Raw genomic sequence first — 18,943 nt, forward strand, 5'->3', positions numbered from 1 at the left:
ATGTCCAAGAGTAAGCGAACAGATTTTGAACTTTGGCCCATCTTTGTGTACCGTTTTCATGGTGACAAGTAATTGCTTTTCTTGTTCCTTCATTTCCTTCTGATTCTTCTTTCTTCAGGTGTCCCATATCCAGCTGTGAGTTCTTTTGCCTTTCTATATCACACTGCTGTCTAGAGCCTGCCATGTGCTTTGTCAGTATTCTTCATGTCTTTCATTACTGAGGTGAGAGAGAAAAAGCTTTCCTTCATGTAAAACTGTCATTGGCTACCCGTGCTTCTTCCCTATCTGAAACCCATTTTCGTTTTATTAGTCTCAAATGTTTTTTGCCATTCTGTGAAGTTCTGGAACAAGAGTCCTGAGATGGCTTTGAGAAGCGTGTGGTTCCCTAAGGAGATCTTTCAGAGTTGCTCTGGCCTAGTGTTGCCCTTGGAGATGATGGGGTAACTGTGATATGATGAGTCACTATGCAAAACAGAAATTACTCCCTCGAGTAATTTCCCTTTTCTTCTTTCCATAAAGTGCCTCATGAAAACAGTGCTGTTTTTCAGCAAACTAAAAGCTAAACAACGATAATATTCCCTTTTTGTTTCAGTATTTTTAGGTAGTCCATGGTATATTCCTTCATTATCTTGTGAAAGTCAGAAATACTAAATTAAAAAGTCGCAACAATTTATTCAAGTAGTGTTAAATAAATAAATAAATAAGTAGACCAGCTATTAGAAAAGCCTTAGCTCCAAAATGAGTCTAGACCTGTAAAGAAGACAGGCTCAGGAAGAGCATGGAGCTCTGTTCGATGGACTCAACGGTAATGATGAGGGATAATGTTGTTTACATTTCCACATTTTCCCCAGCCTTTCATGTGTTTCCTCTTCCATCATCTTATGTTTTCAAGAAGCTAGTTTGCAGCTGGCTAGTGCTTAGACAGCACAGAGTTTTTTCTGCTTGGAGCTGTTTGACCTTTAAATTTCCTTCCAACCCAAAGGTGGCCTTGAACACCTTCAGGTCCATAGATGGTCTTTGCTCTGATCTTCTCTCATAGTGGGTGGTTCTTCATTTCCCCAGTCCCTGCCTGCACCTTGAGCAGTGTGGGTGGAGCACCTGTGATGAAGACTGGGGCAAAAAAGTTATTGAGTATCTTAATGTTCTCCATATCCCAAGTAACTGGGCTTCCCATTTCCTTCTGGAGAGGGCCAACATTTTCACAAGTCTTCTCTGTTGTTACAAAAGTACCTACAGAGGCCTTTGGTGTTGCCCTTGATGTCCTAGGCCAGATTTAGTTCTATCAGCACTTCAGCTTTCCTAACCTGATTTGGGATGTCATTCATCTGGCCCATGCTTTTAAACATTTTTTTAGTGGTTCCGTCTTTTTCCCCCATTTCTCAGGCTGATGGTGCATTGTGCCTCTCAGCCAGCTCTCATTACAGATCATTCATTGCAGCATGAGCCATTTGGTCAGCTAGTCAAGCCAAAGTTGCTATATGCTTCATTTGCAGAAATATAGTAGGAATTTAGCAGTTTTATTAAACTCTTAATGGAGCTCATTGCCTGACTGATCTACAAAGTGACCTTGAATAAGTAATTCAGTTTTTTTATGTGCTTGTACCCTTACCATCCTCACCTTCACCCCACCTCTTTGGGCTGTAAATATTCAGCACTGAACCAATTTTAGGCTTTCACAAGGGAAATTATTTGGTCAGGCTATTTAAACATAGCAAAAGTCATGCATATATTCTGAAATAATATCCTAGCAGTGTAGGGAGATAACTTCCAAGGGTATGTTTTGTGTGCTAAAGTTTCCAGAGCTGGCAGGTTGGATTAGTGAAGTGTTACTCTACCACTTCAAAATTATTATAAATACATAGAGTTTATATAAAGGAAAAAAAGGCTTAAGCTGAGGCAATGGGACGGAAGCCCCAATTGCATTGCAGAGGGAAGTGCACTGTAAACTTCACACTCAGATTGTATCAACTCAGTTACATGTATGCAGCAATCTTGTCATTGTAAGAATCTTCTTGGTAGAAACTGAAACTCTAGGCCTAAAAACATGAAATCAATAGGCACAGTTATATCCACTTAAAAAAAATTTGTATTGATTTGCAGATAACAACAGCAGTTCATTCTTGCAGGATTACATGCCACTTCCTGTCATAAAGATTACTTCAATATATATTGCATCTGAGATGGAGACTGTAGGGATAAAACTGCTTTGCTTTAATGAATAGTCATTTTACTCTGTGCATTAAAATGAGATATATTCCTTTAAATTTATCTCCAGGGATTATTTTGATTTCATGGGCAAACTCTGTGTTACCAAAGACTCTAGAACACTATTAAACTTTTAAATAGTCTTAGGTTGCATTGTTTTTGCAAGTGCTTGAACTCATCCTCTCTTTGATAGCAACTAATTAAGCAAAATATCGTGCTCTTTCTGGTCTCCTCCACATCCTTGATTAGAGGGTTAACATCATGTTATCTTGGGTATTAGGTGTTCTTTGCTAAACCCTGAGTGCCTACCAGCATCTAACTGTTTGTGCTTTGGAACAAATTTCTGTCACCTTCTGGGGTTTGAGTTCTCTATTCTGATCATGGTGGTCTCCCATTGAGCAGCTTTTTTCTTTTTTTTATTCTGGTGCTGTGATTCATTTGAAGCCTATTCTCATTACACGTTGGTGATTTCATCTTTGTGTGTTAAAGTAACTCTTTTCAACTCTTTCTAGGTAATCTGGCTTCCCAGAAGTCTTCTGCTCAATGCAAGGGTTTGCTGTCCTGTTTATTGACTGTTATACCTGAGGCTGATTTTGATACAGATTGTGGATATCGCCGGGTAAGTGTGCAGATGTCTCTTTTTTTTGTGGCTTTTTCTTTCATGATCTCTTCCTTGCTTACAGAAACACAATTTGGGCATTGCTCTCCATTTCGGTGGCTGCAGCAAGTCTCTATTGCAGCACATGCAACTGAGCATCTGTGTTATAATAGAAAAATATTGTAATATGATAAATGTTAATGCTGTAAACCTGATCAGGAGTGTTTTAATTTGGTGGTGTAGCTCCAAGAGAGAGCAAAGTTTTCTGTGTGTATAGGCCTAGACTCATGGGGCCATATCTTATAAAACTGTAAAAGCTGTAAGAGGTTTATTTGGGTGTAGTGAACTTTAAGTTTTAAGCTGATAAAAGTGCATGTATTTTTATATTGCAAATGAAACATTCTTCATAATGTACATAGTTAAAATATCTGTGAAGTTTGCAAGATTCAGTTCAAATATTTGGAAAAGGGAGATTAAAGGTTAGTTGGTTTCTTAGGGGCATGGGAAGGGAAAAGAAAGAACTGATTCCCTCTCTTATCCAAATCTACTATGCACATTACAGTAGAAACTTAAATACTTGACTTCATTGTTGAATGACTCTTGTGGAATTTTTCACCTCCTGCCTATGGGAGGAAAGTTCAAATTTTGTGAACAGAGATTTGATTTTTTTTTTTTTTTTGCTTCTTCCTCAGTCTTGATCCTGCCTGCTATTTTTCTTGCTTATTCCCTTTTCTAGCTTCTTTTTGCACTTCTCTGTTTTTTCATTATGGAGCTAATCCTGTGCCTTTATGCTGTTTCTTGTCCTCTTGGCCTCCTTCAACCAGCTTTCTTGCTTCTTCCATCCAGATATGTAATTTTTTGGGGATAATTCAGGCTGGAAAACACCTGTGCAGTTGTCTAGTTCAGCCTCCTGCTCAGAGCAACGTGACTTTTAAAGCAGGTTGCTGGGGACCAAATACAGTTGGGTTTTGAATATCTCCAAGGATGCAGACTCCAAAACCTTGTTAGACCCCTGTTACCATATTTCACCTCCTCATGAAGGATATTTTCTTCATTTATAACCTGAACTTTTGTTGTAGCTTCTTTGTACTTGTTATATCACTGCCCTTTCAAGAATAGGCTCACTCTGTTCTCTTTGTACCTTCTTTTTGGGGAATTAGAAAACGCAGTAAGATCTGAGGGAGACCTCTGTTCCAGACACCACTATCCTCCACTGGACTTTCTCCAGTATATCAAAGCCTTTGTGTTCTGGAGGGCTCACAAATCCTTCAGGAAAGGGGAAGATTGCTTCCCTGGGCCTGCTGGCTGTGCTCTCACCAGCACAGCTCAGAATGGACACACTTGGGTTTGTGCCAAGGGCATGTTGCTGGCTCAGATTGTACCCACTGTCTGTCAAGACTACTAAGTCCCATATTATTTTTAATATTTTAAGTTTGTTTGATCTTTCTTATACACTGTCATGCATTCCTTACTTCCAGCATTTGCTCTTTCTTCACAAGATTCCTTATTGAACACCTTGGTATCCCCAGTGCACCTTCACCACAATGTTTCTGGCAACCTCTTCCCATAAATGTGCATGAGCTACACTTTGGAAATAGTGAAGCTCTCTTGAAAATCAGTTTATTTCTTTAAGCTTAGCTAGCTTAAAGAAAGCTAGCTAGCTTAAAGCTTTCCATGTAACTTTAATAATTTAAAATTTTTTTTCAATTCCTCTCATTAATATATTCACAATAGATCAGGAAATTGTGTGTATGCTTGGGTGTGTACAAGTGTGCATGAGAGAGTGTATTTAATCCTTTTTTCTGTACTGCCAGTACACAACCATAAATAGTGTATATAATAATAATATGTATATGAAACTTGCTGGAAATCAAGTCTGAGTTATGAACAAGACTTATTTTATATTCCTTCTTTATGTTTGTCCCTGCATGCGTGTGTGTGATGCTACAAATTGCAGATGGCAACAACTGTAATTGTAGTAGTGGTTAAATCAAACGTTCTGCTCTTTTTCTTTTTTTGGTGGCCCTCACGATGAGTAATGCATCTGCTTTTTCTGTATTTTAGTAGAGCATGTATGTTGGGAGATATAGCAGAGAAGAAACACCCAGGAATACAGTCTCAGCCTTAGCTTGACATGATGATCAGATGGTTCTTGGGGAAAGGAGATGTAGTCCTGTCTTCCTGGAAGCTTTGCTGTCTGATTCCCTAGGGGAAGCACCAAGAGGACAGTAGTAGTCCAGTGCTGAGTTCATCATTACTAGTTTGGCCAGGGTGGCTGGAGCTCCTGTGCAAATCCCTCTGTTTGTATCCGCCAAGGATAACAAAAGAATGCACTGGAGTGCAAGTGGAGCAAAGAGGGTTAAACATACTAAGTCAAGGGAGGAAAAAATTGAGCAGAAAATAAGAGAAGTGGAAAGGAAAAGAAAATGTGCAGAAAGGAGGATAAAGACTTGCAAGAAAGTGTGTTGGTTTTAATTCAGAGGAGTGTTTTTCAACTCATGGAGTAGTTGTTACACTAGTGCAGCTCATACGGTGATGAGTGACAGTTTAATTCACTTTCTGTGGTGGGGAATGTCTAGTAAATCTGGCTTGTGATAAGTTGCCACATTGCCTAGTCACATCAGTATGAAGTGTCTGGGATAATCTTAGGCTGAATATCCAGTTACTGCAAAGTGATTTTGTTGAGCTGTAGGATGCCCATGGGCGTTTCTGCCACGGTGGCTGTGATCTGGTTATATAACATATGTGTAACAAAAGAATTAAAAACTAGTAATTTGGAAATGAGAAGCCAGCTGTGTCCAGGCTTCCTCTTTGAGGCTTCTGTTGCAGGAGAGAAATTGTTGGAAAAGGCTGTGAGTTTCAGGATGGACTCCCACTGTCTCCTTCTGGTAGTGAGTTGCAAGTAGGAGTTGCACACTTGTCTGTCTCACCCATTTTTGGATATTCCTAGCTCAGCTGTTCCCCTTAAAAAGCCTTTTAACTCAATTTTTCTGAAGGATATAAATAGTATTTCTGCATGTTCACTGTAGCCCTGTATATCCTGACAGTCATGTGTGGTTGCAGTTTTTGTATTCCAGTTGAAGAAGTACTTAACCCCAGTGTTTTCTGGTTCAAACTGAATTAATTTTCACCATATGCAGCATCTCTTACAATAGTACGGGTGGTGGGGAGGAATTTGAAATGATGTTGAGAGCTGTTTTGGTGATGAAGTTATTTTAATAACTGTGGGTCTCCCTACGCAGCAGACTGATTGTTTTTGGAGTATTTCTTAGGAGGAGAAGTCAGGAAGGTGTGTAAACTCTAAGCGAGACCTCAAATGACCACGTGTGTTTAGGAGCTTGAGCAGAGTGATTGTGTTTTGCTTTTCATTTTTCACAGTTTTCAAGTGGGTGAAAGCAAAGATTTGGATTTGTTCCATTTTATCCCTTTCAGAAGAAGGAGCAAGCCAAATAAAGCAAAAAAAAGTTAATCACAGAAATCCAGGGTCACACTTCTTGGGTGAATTTGTGATAAGCTTTGGGATGCAGCAGAGAAACCAAACGGCAACCTCACTTGTCTTTGGGATGGTGTTGAAAGAACAGTTCAGTTTGGGAATGACCTTGGAGGGATTATCTTGCCCAAGCTCCTGCTCAAATCAGGCAAACTGCAGAGGCAGGGCAGGTTGTTCAGGGCTGTGTCCGTGTCCAAGCAAGTCCTTTAATACCCCTGAGGATGAGGGCTCTGCAGCCTCCCCACAGCCATTCTGCTGCTTGAGCATCTGCTCTCAGTCCTTCTTCCTCATCCCTTCCCAGACTTTCCCTTGATGCAGCTTGCGCCTGTTACCTCTCTTACTGCACGCCCCAGGGAGGTTCTGGCTCACCACATGCTCCACACCTTTAACCATCCACTAAATCATGACAAACTGGGGATACATGATAATAAAAAGCTCAAATCAGTGCTTCCCAAGCACCTATGAGTCAGGCAGTATTTTCTGACTTTGCATCCATTTCTTGGGGTTTTTTTGGGGTTTTTTTTTGGGTTGTTGTTTGGTTGTTTTGTTGTTATTGGTTTGGATTGGTTGTTTTTCAGAGGGGGTTGGCCTGTGGGTTTTTGGTGGGGGGTTTGGTGGATTTTTTGTTGGGTTTTTTTTTGGAGGGTGTTTTTTTTTGTGTTTTTCTGGCTTTTTGTCTGTTTGGGTTTTTTTGCTTTTTTTTAAAGAGAACTCTGATTTTACTGTGCTGTTATGTTGGGGAGCAAGGATGGAGTGAGGCACAGACAAGACTCACTCTTAACATTTCTTTAGATGCCAAAACAAAAATACCTGTGTTCATTTCTGCCTATAGATAATACATGTCAAATAGACATGGATTTAGTCACAAGAGCTTGGGGTTGGATATGATTCCCATTCCTGTCTCTTCCACTGCTGTCTTAGTAATAGCTGTGCCTCAACTTCCATGCCTTTAAAATAGAGATTATGCACTCTTATTCACAGGAATTGTAGGAATGCTACAAGTCCTACAGTATCTTTAATGGTTTTAGTTACTTAGGAGAAAACTGCTATAAAAAAGGTTAAAATATGTATTTTTATGGTATAAACTATATATTTGTACTTTTACAGATTTATGTTAACTCTATACTCTTTGTAGGCTGCTTTTAAACCTAAGAAGTGTTATTCTGCAATGCATTGTGTTACTGTACAAATTGGATGCTTTTATCCAAATTATGTGTTGGAAATCAAAGGTGACACACACAGGGGTTGTTAGGATAGCCTTTTTTCACACAGAAGATTTGGAAGTAGAAAGAAAGCTTAGAAACTTGATTCTTTTTTAAAAAAGTAAGTTCTTTTATAAAAGCAGTTAAGTATTCTTTCTGTCAGCTTTAATAATAATGAGCTTTTTGGTGCTGGGATGAGCGATAATTGCAAATGGCAAAAAGTCATCAGAATGTTGTTGCTCTGATTGCAGATTTTATTAATCGTAAAAGAAATGATTCACTTAGAAAGGGTCTTTTATAAGTACTCATTTATATGAAGATTTTCTGCCTAATTTATTTTGTTTTTAAAAAAAAATTTAAAAACCCCACAAAACTCCACAACCAGGAACCTGCATAAACGTAGTCCTGTCCTTCAAAGCCCTGATTATTTTGTCCTTCCTATCTAGTTTGCTTAAGATGTCATCTGTGCTCCGTCTTATCAGTGGCACCAATCTTAACTTTGCCTCCTCTTCCTCAGAAGTATACATGAAGCTTCTTGGAATTATTTTGTAGTTGAGTACTGTGCATCTTCCCTGCATGAGTTTCCTCCACTTTTAAAAAGGATGTTTATCTTTTATGAATGACTTCTTGGGTAGATGAGTTGTTTGGCCCTTTACATGTTTCTGATCTCATGATGTGTTGGGATTTGCAGATGTAAATTAAATTTTCATCTGTTTTCTCCCACTCCTTTTATGTTGTTTTCAACATGAGTCTTGAGTTAATAAAAAAATGGAGCACATCCTTCACTGTAAGAATACAATTAATCAGTGAGCCTGCCCTGTGAGCTTAAAGGAGGGTACATGCTAAAGTATCTCTTTAATTGGGGTTTTGGATGGTAAACTCTTTGGGGTAATGGTGCAGCCTTTACATGTGCCTGCTAGAGAATTCATACAGAGAGCATTGCTACAGCATGAATATTCAACAGCTGCCTGCCCCTTATTCCTTATGCTGAAATATTAATAGAGCAGTGATTCTTCCCCTAATCGTGCCAAGATCAGGTGCCTGTCAGTAATCCTACTGACAATATCCCAGTATCCTGCACACAGCCCAGCCTTCTTGAGGGATCACACCTTCCTGGGCCACACTGAACACCAGCTGCTCTCAATAAATCCACAACTGCTGTTGTTAAAATCCTGACGGGCTCTGCTCCTGGCTGTGTGCCACCAGGTCATCCTTACAGCCTGTGGGAGGACAATAACTCTAACGGAGCAATAAAGCTGCTACTCATCACAGCAAAAGAGACTTCAGATGTGCAGATGGAGAAGTACTTTACTGTAATGCCCATGTGACAAAGCTGTCTTTGAACTTTGCTGTATTGAGATCCTTCACCTGGCATTGTGATCGCTTGGGCCTGGGTTGCAGGAGAGTTTGTGGCAAATCCTCTAAGGAAGTGCAGAATTCCTGTGCCCTGCCATGCTTTGGGCTGTAACTTGAAAACAGAAATTCACAGGATTGATGTGGCAGACTTCTCAGTGTATTTTCTAAACTAATATTTAAAGTATGCCCCACTAATTCTGTTCTCAGAGTTGGCTGTTGAAAGTCTAATGTATTTTAACACAAAATTATGCAGGCTGAAGTGAAGTTGGGTATGGTAGTGCAGCAGATTCTTCTGTTTCCTGTGTATTTGAAAGCTGAGAAAGCTTCTGCTGAAGTCAGACAACACTGGCTTGTCAAATTGCTCCCGAACGAAAAGATTGTTCTTGGATGGAATTAATTTGCAGTATCTCATTTACTATCTTAGTTTTGTCATGAATTTCCCCTGCTCGGCAGCCTGAAATGCCAAGTGAAAAAGTGTTTCAGTGGGAGATAATATAATATATTAAGAAAATGTTATTGATCACAGTATGCTTTTACTGGAAGATGACTTTTTCTGACCGGAACACCAGGGACTTTGCCTTGTTATAGTAGGAAAATGTATTGTAATATGCAAACAGGATTATTGTTAAGGTCACAGCAACTTTGTTTTTACATTCCACTTCTACTGGAAGCAAGCTTCTCCGCAGCTAATGCTGTCAGCTGTGCTAGAGTAAGAAGAATTTCAGTTTTGAACTTCCAAGCAAGAGATTGCTGCAAGTGTTCTTAGTTTTTGAAGTAGTTTTTGTTTTCCACGTCACCAAAGATCAGGACTATAATTCCATAGGGATTACTGTAAGCATTTCATTATGATGGACTGCTTTGTGGTGGTTCTTTGTCATAATCAATTAATGTATGTGTCCTCATCACACATGTATTTTATACGTACCTTAGAGACAGAAAATGTTGCACATTTGGGTTTAGAGTGGCTTCCATACACAAGGACTATGAAACACCTAATTTTTCTATGTGATGTGGGAAGATTAGCTGGGTGGAAGAGTCCATGTTGCTCACAGACATTTTATGTGGGTCCATGGACATAATTGCCCTGCCAAGCATGAGGGCATAAATTTGTGATAGGGTGCCCAATACAGGCAGCTTCAGAACAAGGACACTTTTAAACATGCTTGATTTAAAGAGGGCTTTCACTGCATAAACAGTAACTCATAGCCATTAAAATCCTTCTTGCAGTGAGGTTGCTTTCTGCTGAAGGGCTCAAAATTTCCCCTCAAGGGTAAGCATGTCATTAAGATGATAATTCTTAAAGTTATTTTGAGCTATTTCTAAGGAAACTTATCTAAAGAACATTGTGCAAAACTTTACTCTTCATCAAATCTTATCTCTGTGTGTTATAAGTTATAGTAGTAGCCATGTTAATTTAGACTGGAGACACAAACTCTCTTGGAATAAATCAGGGATGGTTGTACTGCAAATCCAAGAATATTGTCTTTTCAGTGTTAGTTTTCCTTTTGCCCTGCTCCACTTGCAACATATCCCTCCAGTGGTTTTCTCTGTTTTTGTTACAATAAATCTCCACTTCAGTGAATTTGAAGATACAAAGCTGTCTGCAGAAATTAATCTCTGGTACAGTAGTGGGTTGCTAACCTGCTCAAGGTTTCCAAATGGCAAAATGATTTCTTCACTTTAAGGAACCATTTCCTGCACAAACAAAGCACTGTTACTAAAATGGTTGTTATATTCTGAAATTTAATTGTATTTCTTTGCAGGTTTTTCTAATTCAGTTTGTACAATGAGAAGTTGTTGTAAATCAGAGGAACAGACCTTTGTTGTGTGCAAGACCTATTTCCCTGCTCCTCTTTTGCAGACTCCTCTTCTAACATGTGCAGGAGAGAGATCACTGGTGTTATTAAAGCAAGCAGAATGGAACGGTTTAGATTTTGGCTTTTAAAAGAGTAAAAACAAAAAACACAAGTCCCTAGATTTTCTTTTTGCCCTTTTTAGCTGCAGGAGTTCGCTATGGTTTATTTAGCACAAGAAACATGACTTGACATGCAAGTATAGTAAAGGTTAATTGTTGGACTTCCTGCAAGAATTAATCCATTGTTTGTATTTAGGATGTTTAAAAATGCGCAAAATAGTTTCTACTTTCCTTCATGGCTTAAAGAGAAGCAGAGTTACTACCATCACTTCACTTCGCAGTCCCTATGGGACCTTGGTTTAAGGCAGCTTGGCTCACAGGATCAGCTCAGCTTGTGTGGATGCCTGCCCTGTGGGACTCATGCTCCTAAAGATGCTTTATATTGCCACATGTTTTCCTGCTACTTGGCAGGAAAACGATGCTCTGCCTTTGTAATTCTCTTCGTCTTCCCAAGATGTGCCAGAGCTCACCCCACTCACAAAGCCTGTCTTGTGCAGGCACGAGTCTCCAGAAGGCAGTGGCAGTTCAGGACGGCTGGGAATGTGTCCCTGTCAGCTGTGTTCAGTAAGGATAGGTAGAGTTTCAACACGTGTTGTTTAAAAACAACTCTATCAACACAGCTGTTCAGCATTTCCTTGCAGCCTTTTGTGACCAGCTCTCCAGAATGCTGTTTAAAAATACCACTAGAATCAGCTACATCTGGCGAACCCCTTGGATGAACTCAGGTATTAGTTTGATGTGCCTGAAAAGATGAATTATTTACACATAAATCCATTTAGTTTTCATGTTCCCTATCTTCATGAACTGAAAGACGAGTGGAGGGAGAGAGGAAAAAGAAGAACTGCATGGGAGAACAGTTTGTGCTGTTGAAATCATAGTTAAGTTGTTTTATTTGGTTTTTTTAATGGTTCTTGGTGGGCACAGTAAACACAGGAAGGGTATCGTTCACTTTTACTGCGTCTTGTGCTGAGTGTGAGAATTCAGTAGTAAGCAGAAAAGACAACAGTCTATAAAATGCCTTTGTATGTTTGTAGAAGAGTTTGATATAATGACATGAAAGGTATCTCTTAATCTATGTATCTAATTGGAATGTAGTTAAGAACAACTTATCTGCTTACAAGTATGTGAGCAAAAACATTTACGCTGAGCATTTATGGGGACACAAAGAGGTGGTTCCTGAAGAGCAGAAAAGGCTTTCTAATTTGTTTTTCCTGCTTACGGGAGTTTTGGTCTTTTTAAAAAGTCTTTTACACAGAAGAGATAAATGGAAAGATGCAGATAAATTGGAAGAGGTGATGGGGTTGTAGTGGGAAGATCATGGCCAGATTTGAATCTTCCTTTGCTCAGTCATAAACCTGCTCCTGAGCTGCTTCGTGTCCCCATGAGACGTGGCTCTGTACAGCCTGACTTTGAATAATAAAGTTGCCATTAGAGTCCAACATAAAAAAGATGATTGGCTGTGTGCTTGATTTACGGGAAGGCAGCAGTGGTGAAGCATACGGTACACCAGGGGATATTTATGCTGCTAATGCTTAAAACACAGCCCAGTGTTTTGCGTGCTGGAGATGCTTTCAAATGGCAAAAACAAAGGTGCCAATGGCAGTAAATCCAGTTATTCTGATAGCTGAATGGCCCCAGATCAAGATCAGGCTGTGCAGTCTCTTCAACATGCAGAGCAAGTCTGTTAAAGCTCCTGTTTAGTTACTGCCTGTTACAGATTATCGGCTTTGAATCAAAGAAAATAATTTCAAATATGTTAGGATTTAGGGTATATTGTTTCATCTTCATCAGTTTCTAATGCAAGAATTATTTTTTCCAATTTATGTGCAAATAGGCTTCCAAAATCTGTTGCTGTGAACTGAGATTTTGTCAGATTTTTTTCCTTCATCAAATTACTCCTGTTCTGCTAATAACTGTCAAATTGCACCTCAACTCAGCATTTTCTTGATTTATCTTCCCTGCAGTAGCTAACAGTAGCTCTCTGAGGTGTATCACTTGGCTGCTGTGCAAACAAGCTGTTCTTAAGGTACTGAGCTGTGCATTTAAATTTTTTTGAAATGTTACAGCAATTATATTTGATTCTTAGGTGAATTCATTGTTGACTCAAACTGGAAAAATTTTTCAGATTGTGGAGGGTTTTTTCTCAGATGTTCATAAGCTGAGCGGACATTTGGCATTCATCATTCTGCGATGTCTGAAACAAAATATTAACTCTATGTTTTTAGTCTGTTTTTTCCTAAAGAAAATATTAGTCAGATCTTTCTGCTAAATAATACATTCTGCTCCATTTGCACAAATCCACCCCTTTCTGTGCTTCTCCAGGAAAATACTTCATGGGGAGGGAGGTCCTGGAGAAGCTGTTTGGGGGTTGGTTAGTAGCTCCCTTAATATAAAGATGTTTGTGAGGGTTACTTCTGGCTGCTTCCTTTCTAAAGGTGTTTCTAATTAAAGAGCATTTGCTGAGCTTGGATTAATTTTGTGTGATACAGAAAATTCACCTGTATTCCCTGAAATACCATTTCTAAACAATTTTCTGCATTTAAAGCAATTTATTTCTCACAACCCTCTATTTGGGGAAAACAGCTAGAGGAAAAAAAACCACCCTAGTTGTCTACAAAGCCTCTCCATGCAAAGTGCATATTAGCCTTTCTCCACTCATGAAAGAACTCACAATTTTATAAAGTTGCTCGATGCTAAGAAAATGTAGATGCACACGTGCCTCTATGTGCTGTGTGGACTTGAACCAACAAGATCGATATATCCAAATTATAGTAGCTTTGTCTAGTGTGAATGAGATGCTACTTACATTTTCAGGTAAAAGAAATCAACAACTATTAATTTGGCAGAATTATTTATTTCTTACTGATGATATTTTCAGTGTATCTAATCAGAGCACTCATGAATAGAAATGAAACAATTTAAATAGAGGCAGTGTACATTGTATGATCTTGTTTTCTCAAACTGTTCCATAATGCAGTGAATAAATTCATCTGTTCTACTGAAGAGACTTCTGCAGAAATCATGCACAATGCTTTCACCTCTATTATTAAATACAACTGTTTTATAACTCTTGGAAGATGGTTATTTCTGCTGCTGCTACGGGCATCTGGAAAAAATGTTCATTTTCGGGCAACAGAAGGGAAAACAGACTTAGGGAGTCTGAAAATCATCCAGGAAGATGCACCAGGAACACTCAACTGAAAGGTGTGTAGAAAATGATGAAGTGATCTTACTTATTGCTCCCCAACCCCTGGAATAGCAAGGTTGAGATTTACAGAGGGTTAAGTAATGACTGGAGAGAGGCTGGTCTGAATCAGCATCTGAGCCCCTTGGAGGGCTGTGCAGAGGCAGTGCTCACAGAATGTCCTGGTTAAACTTGAAATTTACTCTGAATCATTGGATAAAAGTGGGACACTCTGGGAGAGAGGCAAGTTTTAGGTGGCCTCACCACCAGGAAGCTTTTGGCTGTCCATCAGGCCTGTTGGGAACCTGTTGGGCTTGGCAGAAGTCTGTGTTCTCCTCGAGGTGTTGTACTCTGACTGTGCAGTTTGGGGTGGTGGTGGCTGGGGGTGCCAGCAATGAACTTTGCACTTGATGCTGATGGAGACCACTCTGTCATAAGGGAATCTGACCAAGATGCTGTGGTCTGCACTGTTTAAAAGGCTTTTTTAGTAAAACTTTTCATCCAGAATTCAAATTTGTTTATTAAAAGTTTGTGTTTACTTAGAGGTCTTCGCAAGATAATTTTTTTCTCCTTTCTGTTTTTTGTTTGTTTGTTTGTTTTTTCTGGGAGTTCTCTTTCGCACACTCCAGATTATTTTACATGGGGAGCTTTGTTTATCCTTGGTAACTAAGAACATAAACTGATCTTAGAGGTGGATCTACACAAGCTGGAAGCAAACTAGGAGATCAACATGTTGTCTTATCCTGCCTGCTGAAAGGATGCAGATATAAAATGCCATCATCATTCCTTTTACCATGCCTTTAAAAATTGCAACTCCAGTGTCCAGGCAAGATTTTGGTAAGCAAAATCTCTGAACAGGTTTTAGATTGCCATAGTTCATTCATAGATACCAGAATAGAAATACTTGCTTCTCCTCTCTAAAGCTGCCCTAGGATCATTCAGTATAAGCCATGGCATGCATTTCACTTTTCCACAATTAATTCTCCTAATGCTTGGGAAAGGGTTGTGGGCAGTGCAGGTGGAACTGGCTGCCATTTATGATCTATCCTTTACTTTTTTTTTCACTTGAGGAATTTTAATCCCAAAATGAATTCCAGCACTTACACGCTTTTAAAATCTTACTAGCAACCATCACCTCTTAATCTTTTTACATTTCTTGTGATTAGCAGTGCTTTCTAATCCTAACACCAGACCCAACAGCAACTGTTAACTGCACTACTTGTTTTACAGCTAAATCTAATCCTTCTAGCAGTCTGAGGCCAACATTATATTTATCACTCTGAAATTACTAACAGCAAGATGTTGTGGCAGTTCTTACATTGTTTTTTGGGTTTTGTTTTTTGTGGGTTTTTTTTTTTTTTTTGGTTTTTTTGTTTGTTTGTTTTTTGGTGTGCTGGTTGTGTTTTTTTCTTCTTTTTACTTTCTCATTCCTTATCATGAATTGATAAATACAGCAACTAGTATATTTTCAGAAAAAGATGAAAATAGTTGCTTTTCCCCTCTTTTGTCTTATTGTTCTTTTCTTCTTCTCCTGGTCCTGGAGAAGCAATTTGCTTTCTACCTGAGTTTATGATTAGTAGTGAGATGTGTAGGTGGAATGTGTTTTAGTGGCTTTTTTTCCCTCTTCCTTTCCCTCCCCCCACACCTATTAATATATCTGTTAGTAAGCTAATGCTGTTAGGCTATGCAGGCTGCTCAGGGTGCCAGGAAAGCTAAGACAGCCATCAAATCCTCACACTGCCCTGAAACATCTCTCCCTGGTGCCAAAGGCTCTGTGTGAGTTTGTCCATGAGGCAGCAATAGATCTTATATGCAGCGACTTCTCAAAGAAAGGGTAAAGAAATTGCTGATGTAGATTTACTGGTGTGAAGTTTTTTACAGAAACTGCTCAGAGTTTACATTAGGAAATGGGGAAGAAATTGTCAGAACATTGAAAACTTTTCTTTGTTGCTGCTCAAATTTTTTATTTTTTTCGCATGGGAGGGGCCGGGGACGTTTAGCCAGGAGCATGCAACCCCCAGATGACCCTATTTATGTAAATCCTGGAATAATTTTCAAGGTGGATGAAAAGAATGGCAAAGAGAGGCTGCAGAATAAAAAATAGCATTTTTCCATAATTACAGTAGGTAATAGCTAACGGCATCTTCTGCTGCTGCTGGGGTCTTCCGCCGTCTGTTTTTCTTAGTTGTGATTTTCTTTCTCCAACCAAAGGAAATTTGAGCTTTATTTGTTATTGGCAGCACTGAGAAAGCATTTTGGATTTTAAAGCAAGGTAGGAAGTTTTTATATATGTGTATATACAAACATGTCCATTTGTGTTTATGTATTTAGAGAGCAGTGGTCCTTGCTCTGTGAAGATCTCCTGTCTGCTGGTCCTGGTGTCTGAAAGCTCATCTGTATTCTCTGTCAATTGACTAATAGAAGGTGGTACTTCTCTTTTGTGTTCTTTGCCTTGCTTATATACTCATACCATGTCAGCTCTGGCAAAAAATGGTACCTTTTTATTTAAAACAGGATCAGAATTGCAAAGCAATATGTAGTTTAAAACAATCAAAATGTAATTGTGTCGTTGCCCTTTTCACCTTATTAAATGTATAGTTACTTAAATCACTTTAATCCATTACTAGTGGGATTGTCTGGCTGCTGGAAGAGGATACAGGGCTTTCATCTCTGCTCAGACAGAGCTGCTCCACATCTCTGGGGGGGGAGAGTGAGTCCATGCCTGCTCAGCTGGGATCTCTTCTTTTTCCTTTGAGCAGCCAGGAAATTTCAATGAGCTGCGTCTTTCCCATGTGCATGTGTGCCTACCCAACTGCTCTCCCTGCTGTGGCTGTTTCCTGAGGAGAGGTTCTGGCTGCCCCTTTCCCTGGAAGTGTTCAAGGGCAGGCTGGATGGGGCCCTGAGCAGCCTGGTCTAGTGGAAGGTGTTCCCCAAGGGAGAGGGGCTGGAGCTAGGTGGTCTTTTAAGGTCCCTTCCAATCCAAACCATTCTGTGGTGCCCTTTCTGGTTTCCCAAGGTTGTTTTGGAGCTCTTCATGCTGCTTCTATCAGTTCCCTCTCCACTTTCTCTGTTTTTCTTTTTCCCCATATTCTAGAGTTCAGTCAAGGTCCCTGTTGAGTTTGTACAAGCTTGTAAAATATTTTAACTGTGATTAATTTAGTCTTGACTTTCCAAAGGGATAAGTGCTTGTAATATATTATGAAATCAGGCTCCTGCCCTTTAAAATTATTTTTCTGATTCACACCTTTGAGTTCCTTCTCCCAGATAATTTCAAAATTTTGTGAGGTGGGGCAAAAATATATAAAAATATATAAATTCTGCACAAGTCAAAATTAGGCTTTTTAGTCAAATGCCCTGACAGGGGAGAAGCTGGGACGCTGGTGGGACTTTCCCTGGCAGCCTGGCAGGAGACACTGATCCCTACTGCTCTTGTGAGCTGAGAATACTCATGGCTGTGGAAGGAGGGGATGAAGTGAGAGCCAATCTGTGACTTGGCACAATATTGTGTCTTAAGTTACAAGTGCAAGTGTGCAGGGCTTTTGGTGCAGAAAGGAGAGGTTGTAGGGGTAGCCCCAAATTTTAGTGTCCTTACACCTTGAATACCATCTTCAGTGAGAAAGTGGCTTAAGGAGAGTCTAGTGTGAATTAGGAAACTGTGATGATTAAAGATTGGGATGAACAATACAAGAGAAGCATGGGGTAAATAAACAATACAGGAAAAATAAGGTTGGTGGGTACCCTGCATAAAACATAAAGTCAGGGGTGATGTTTGCAGACTTGCTGTAGTGCTGCTGATGGCCAGAGAGACTCTTGAGCTTGAGTGCTGTTGTTGTTCTACTGTTTACATCGTTTTATAATTTCCCAAAGAGAGACATTTCCTGAGCCCTGCCTGCATAACTCTCCACTCTCCAGTCAGTGCTCCTGTTTCCTGCACAACAGTATACCTACTTACAAAGACCACTCTAGTTAAAAAGGCAAGCATATTTATCTGACAATTTTGCATTTTAGCAAAGGCAGAATATCTGTTTCTTTCAAGTCTTCTGACTGAAAGCCATGCCAAGCTGATTTATGTAAGAAGTTGGATCTTCCACCATCTCTTTTTTTAATTCAGCTTTGAGCTCCAACTACAGAACACATGTGGTGTGGGAAGCAGACAATCCCATTACCCTGCTCCTCCTTCTCTATATCTGCCGAAAACCTTTTTTTTCTGGTAGATATTGTAAAAATCAATATTCCAGTTGCTGGGAAGGAAGGAGCACTATGCAGGTTGATGCTGAGGGATCTGCAGTCTGTTAGGTGTGAGATTGCTTCCTCCTTGCGCTGGTTACAATCCTGGTCTTGCTGCTTACACGTTTTGGGTTTATATACGTAAGACAGATGCTTTTATGTTTCTGCAGTAAGTTTCAAAGAAGCAGAATTGATCAAGGCCACTATCATGAATAGTAAATGTTCAGTCCCATAAAAATTGCTTGTATAAGTAAACAGTGTTCCAGAAAGTGACAGTCCTAATGCCTTATGTTGAATTTCATTAATTCTTTTACCTCTTTAATTTCTTCAGTGGCTTTTGAGGCATGGAAACTGATAACCTTCAGGCTACTCTGTTCCTTCAAAACCTCTCTACCTTAGAATAGCATAGGCAGTGACCAGTGAAGCTGAAAGGAAAGAAGATAGTGATTAAAAACATAATACAGAGGTGTGGAAAATGGGAAGAATCTTGAGTTCAGAAGATACTGCGATTCAAGAATAAGAAATTTTAGCACTCACAGGGCCCTGAGTTCCAGCAGGGCAGCAATAATGATAGGCATAGTAGTACTTACTTGAAAAATCACTTTTCTTACCAATCCCTCTCCCTGATGCCAGCTCAGGTGTTGGGCTGGAGGACAGGGGTGGCTCTGGCTGTCAGCACTGAGGGTGGAGGGGTGAATCAATATGCAAAGCATGTTTTTAACTGCTTGAAACCCAGGGACATGCTGTACCTGACCACAGCCTATTT

At 39.7% G+C, this 18,943-nt stretch overlaps 1 protein-coding gene across 4 annotated transcripts in view; it reads left to right on the forward strand.

Moving 5' to 3' along the window:
- KLHL29 (kelch like family member 29) overlaps window positions 1-18,943 on the forward strand; it is a 387,440-nt gene that overhangs the window by 63,115 nt on the left and 305,382 nt on the right. For all 4 annotated transcript variants that reach the window (XM_063150912.1, XM_063150915.1, XM_063150913.1 and 1 more), the window contains one exon: window positions 2,718-2,824. The gene's annotated coding sequence lies outside the window, so the exon portion shown is untranslated. The remainder of the gene's footprint in view (window positions 1-2,717; window positions 2,825-18,943) is intronic.

This window comes from Melospiza melodia, chromosome 3 (assembly GCF_035770615.1).
Source record: "Melospiza melodia melodia isolate bMelMel2 chromosome 3, bMelMel2.pri, whole genome shotgun sequence".
NCBI classification, from domain to species: Eukaryota; Metazoa; Chordata; class Aves; order Passeriformes; family Passerellidae; genus Melospiza; species Melospiza melodia.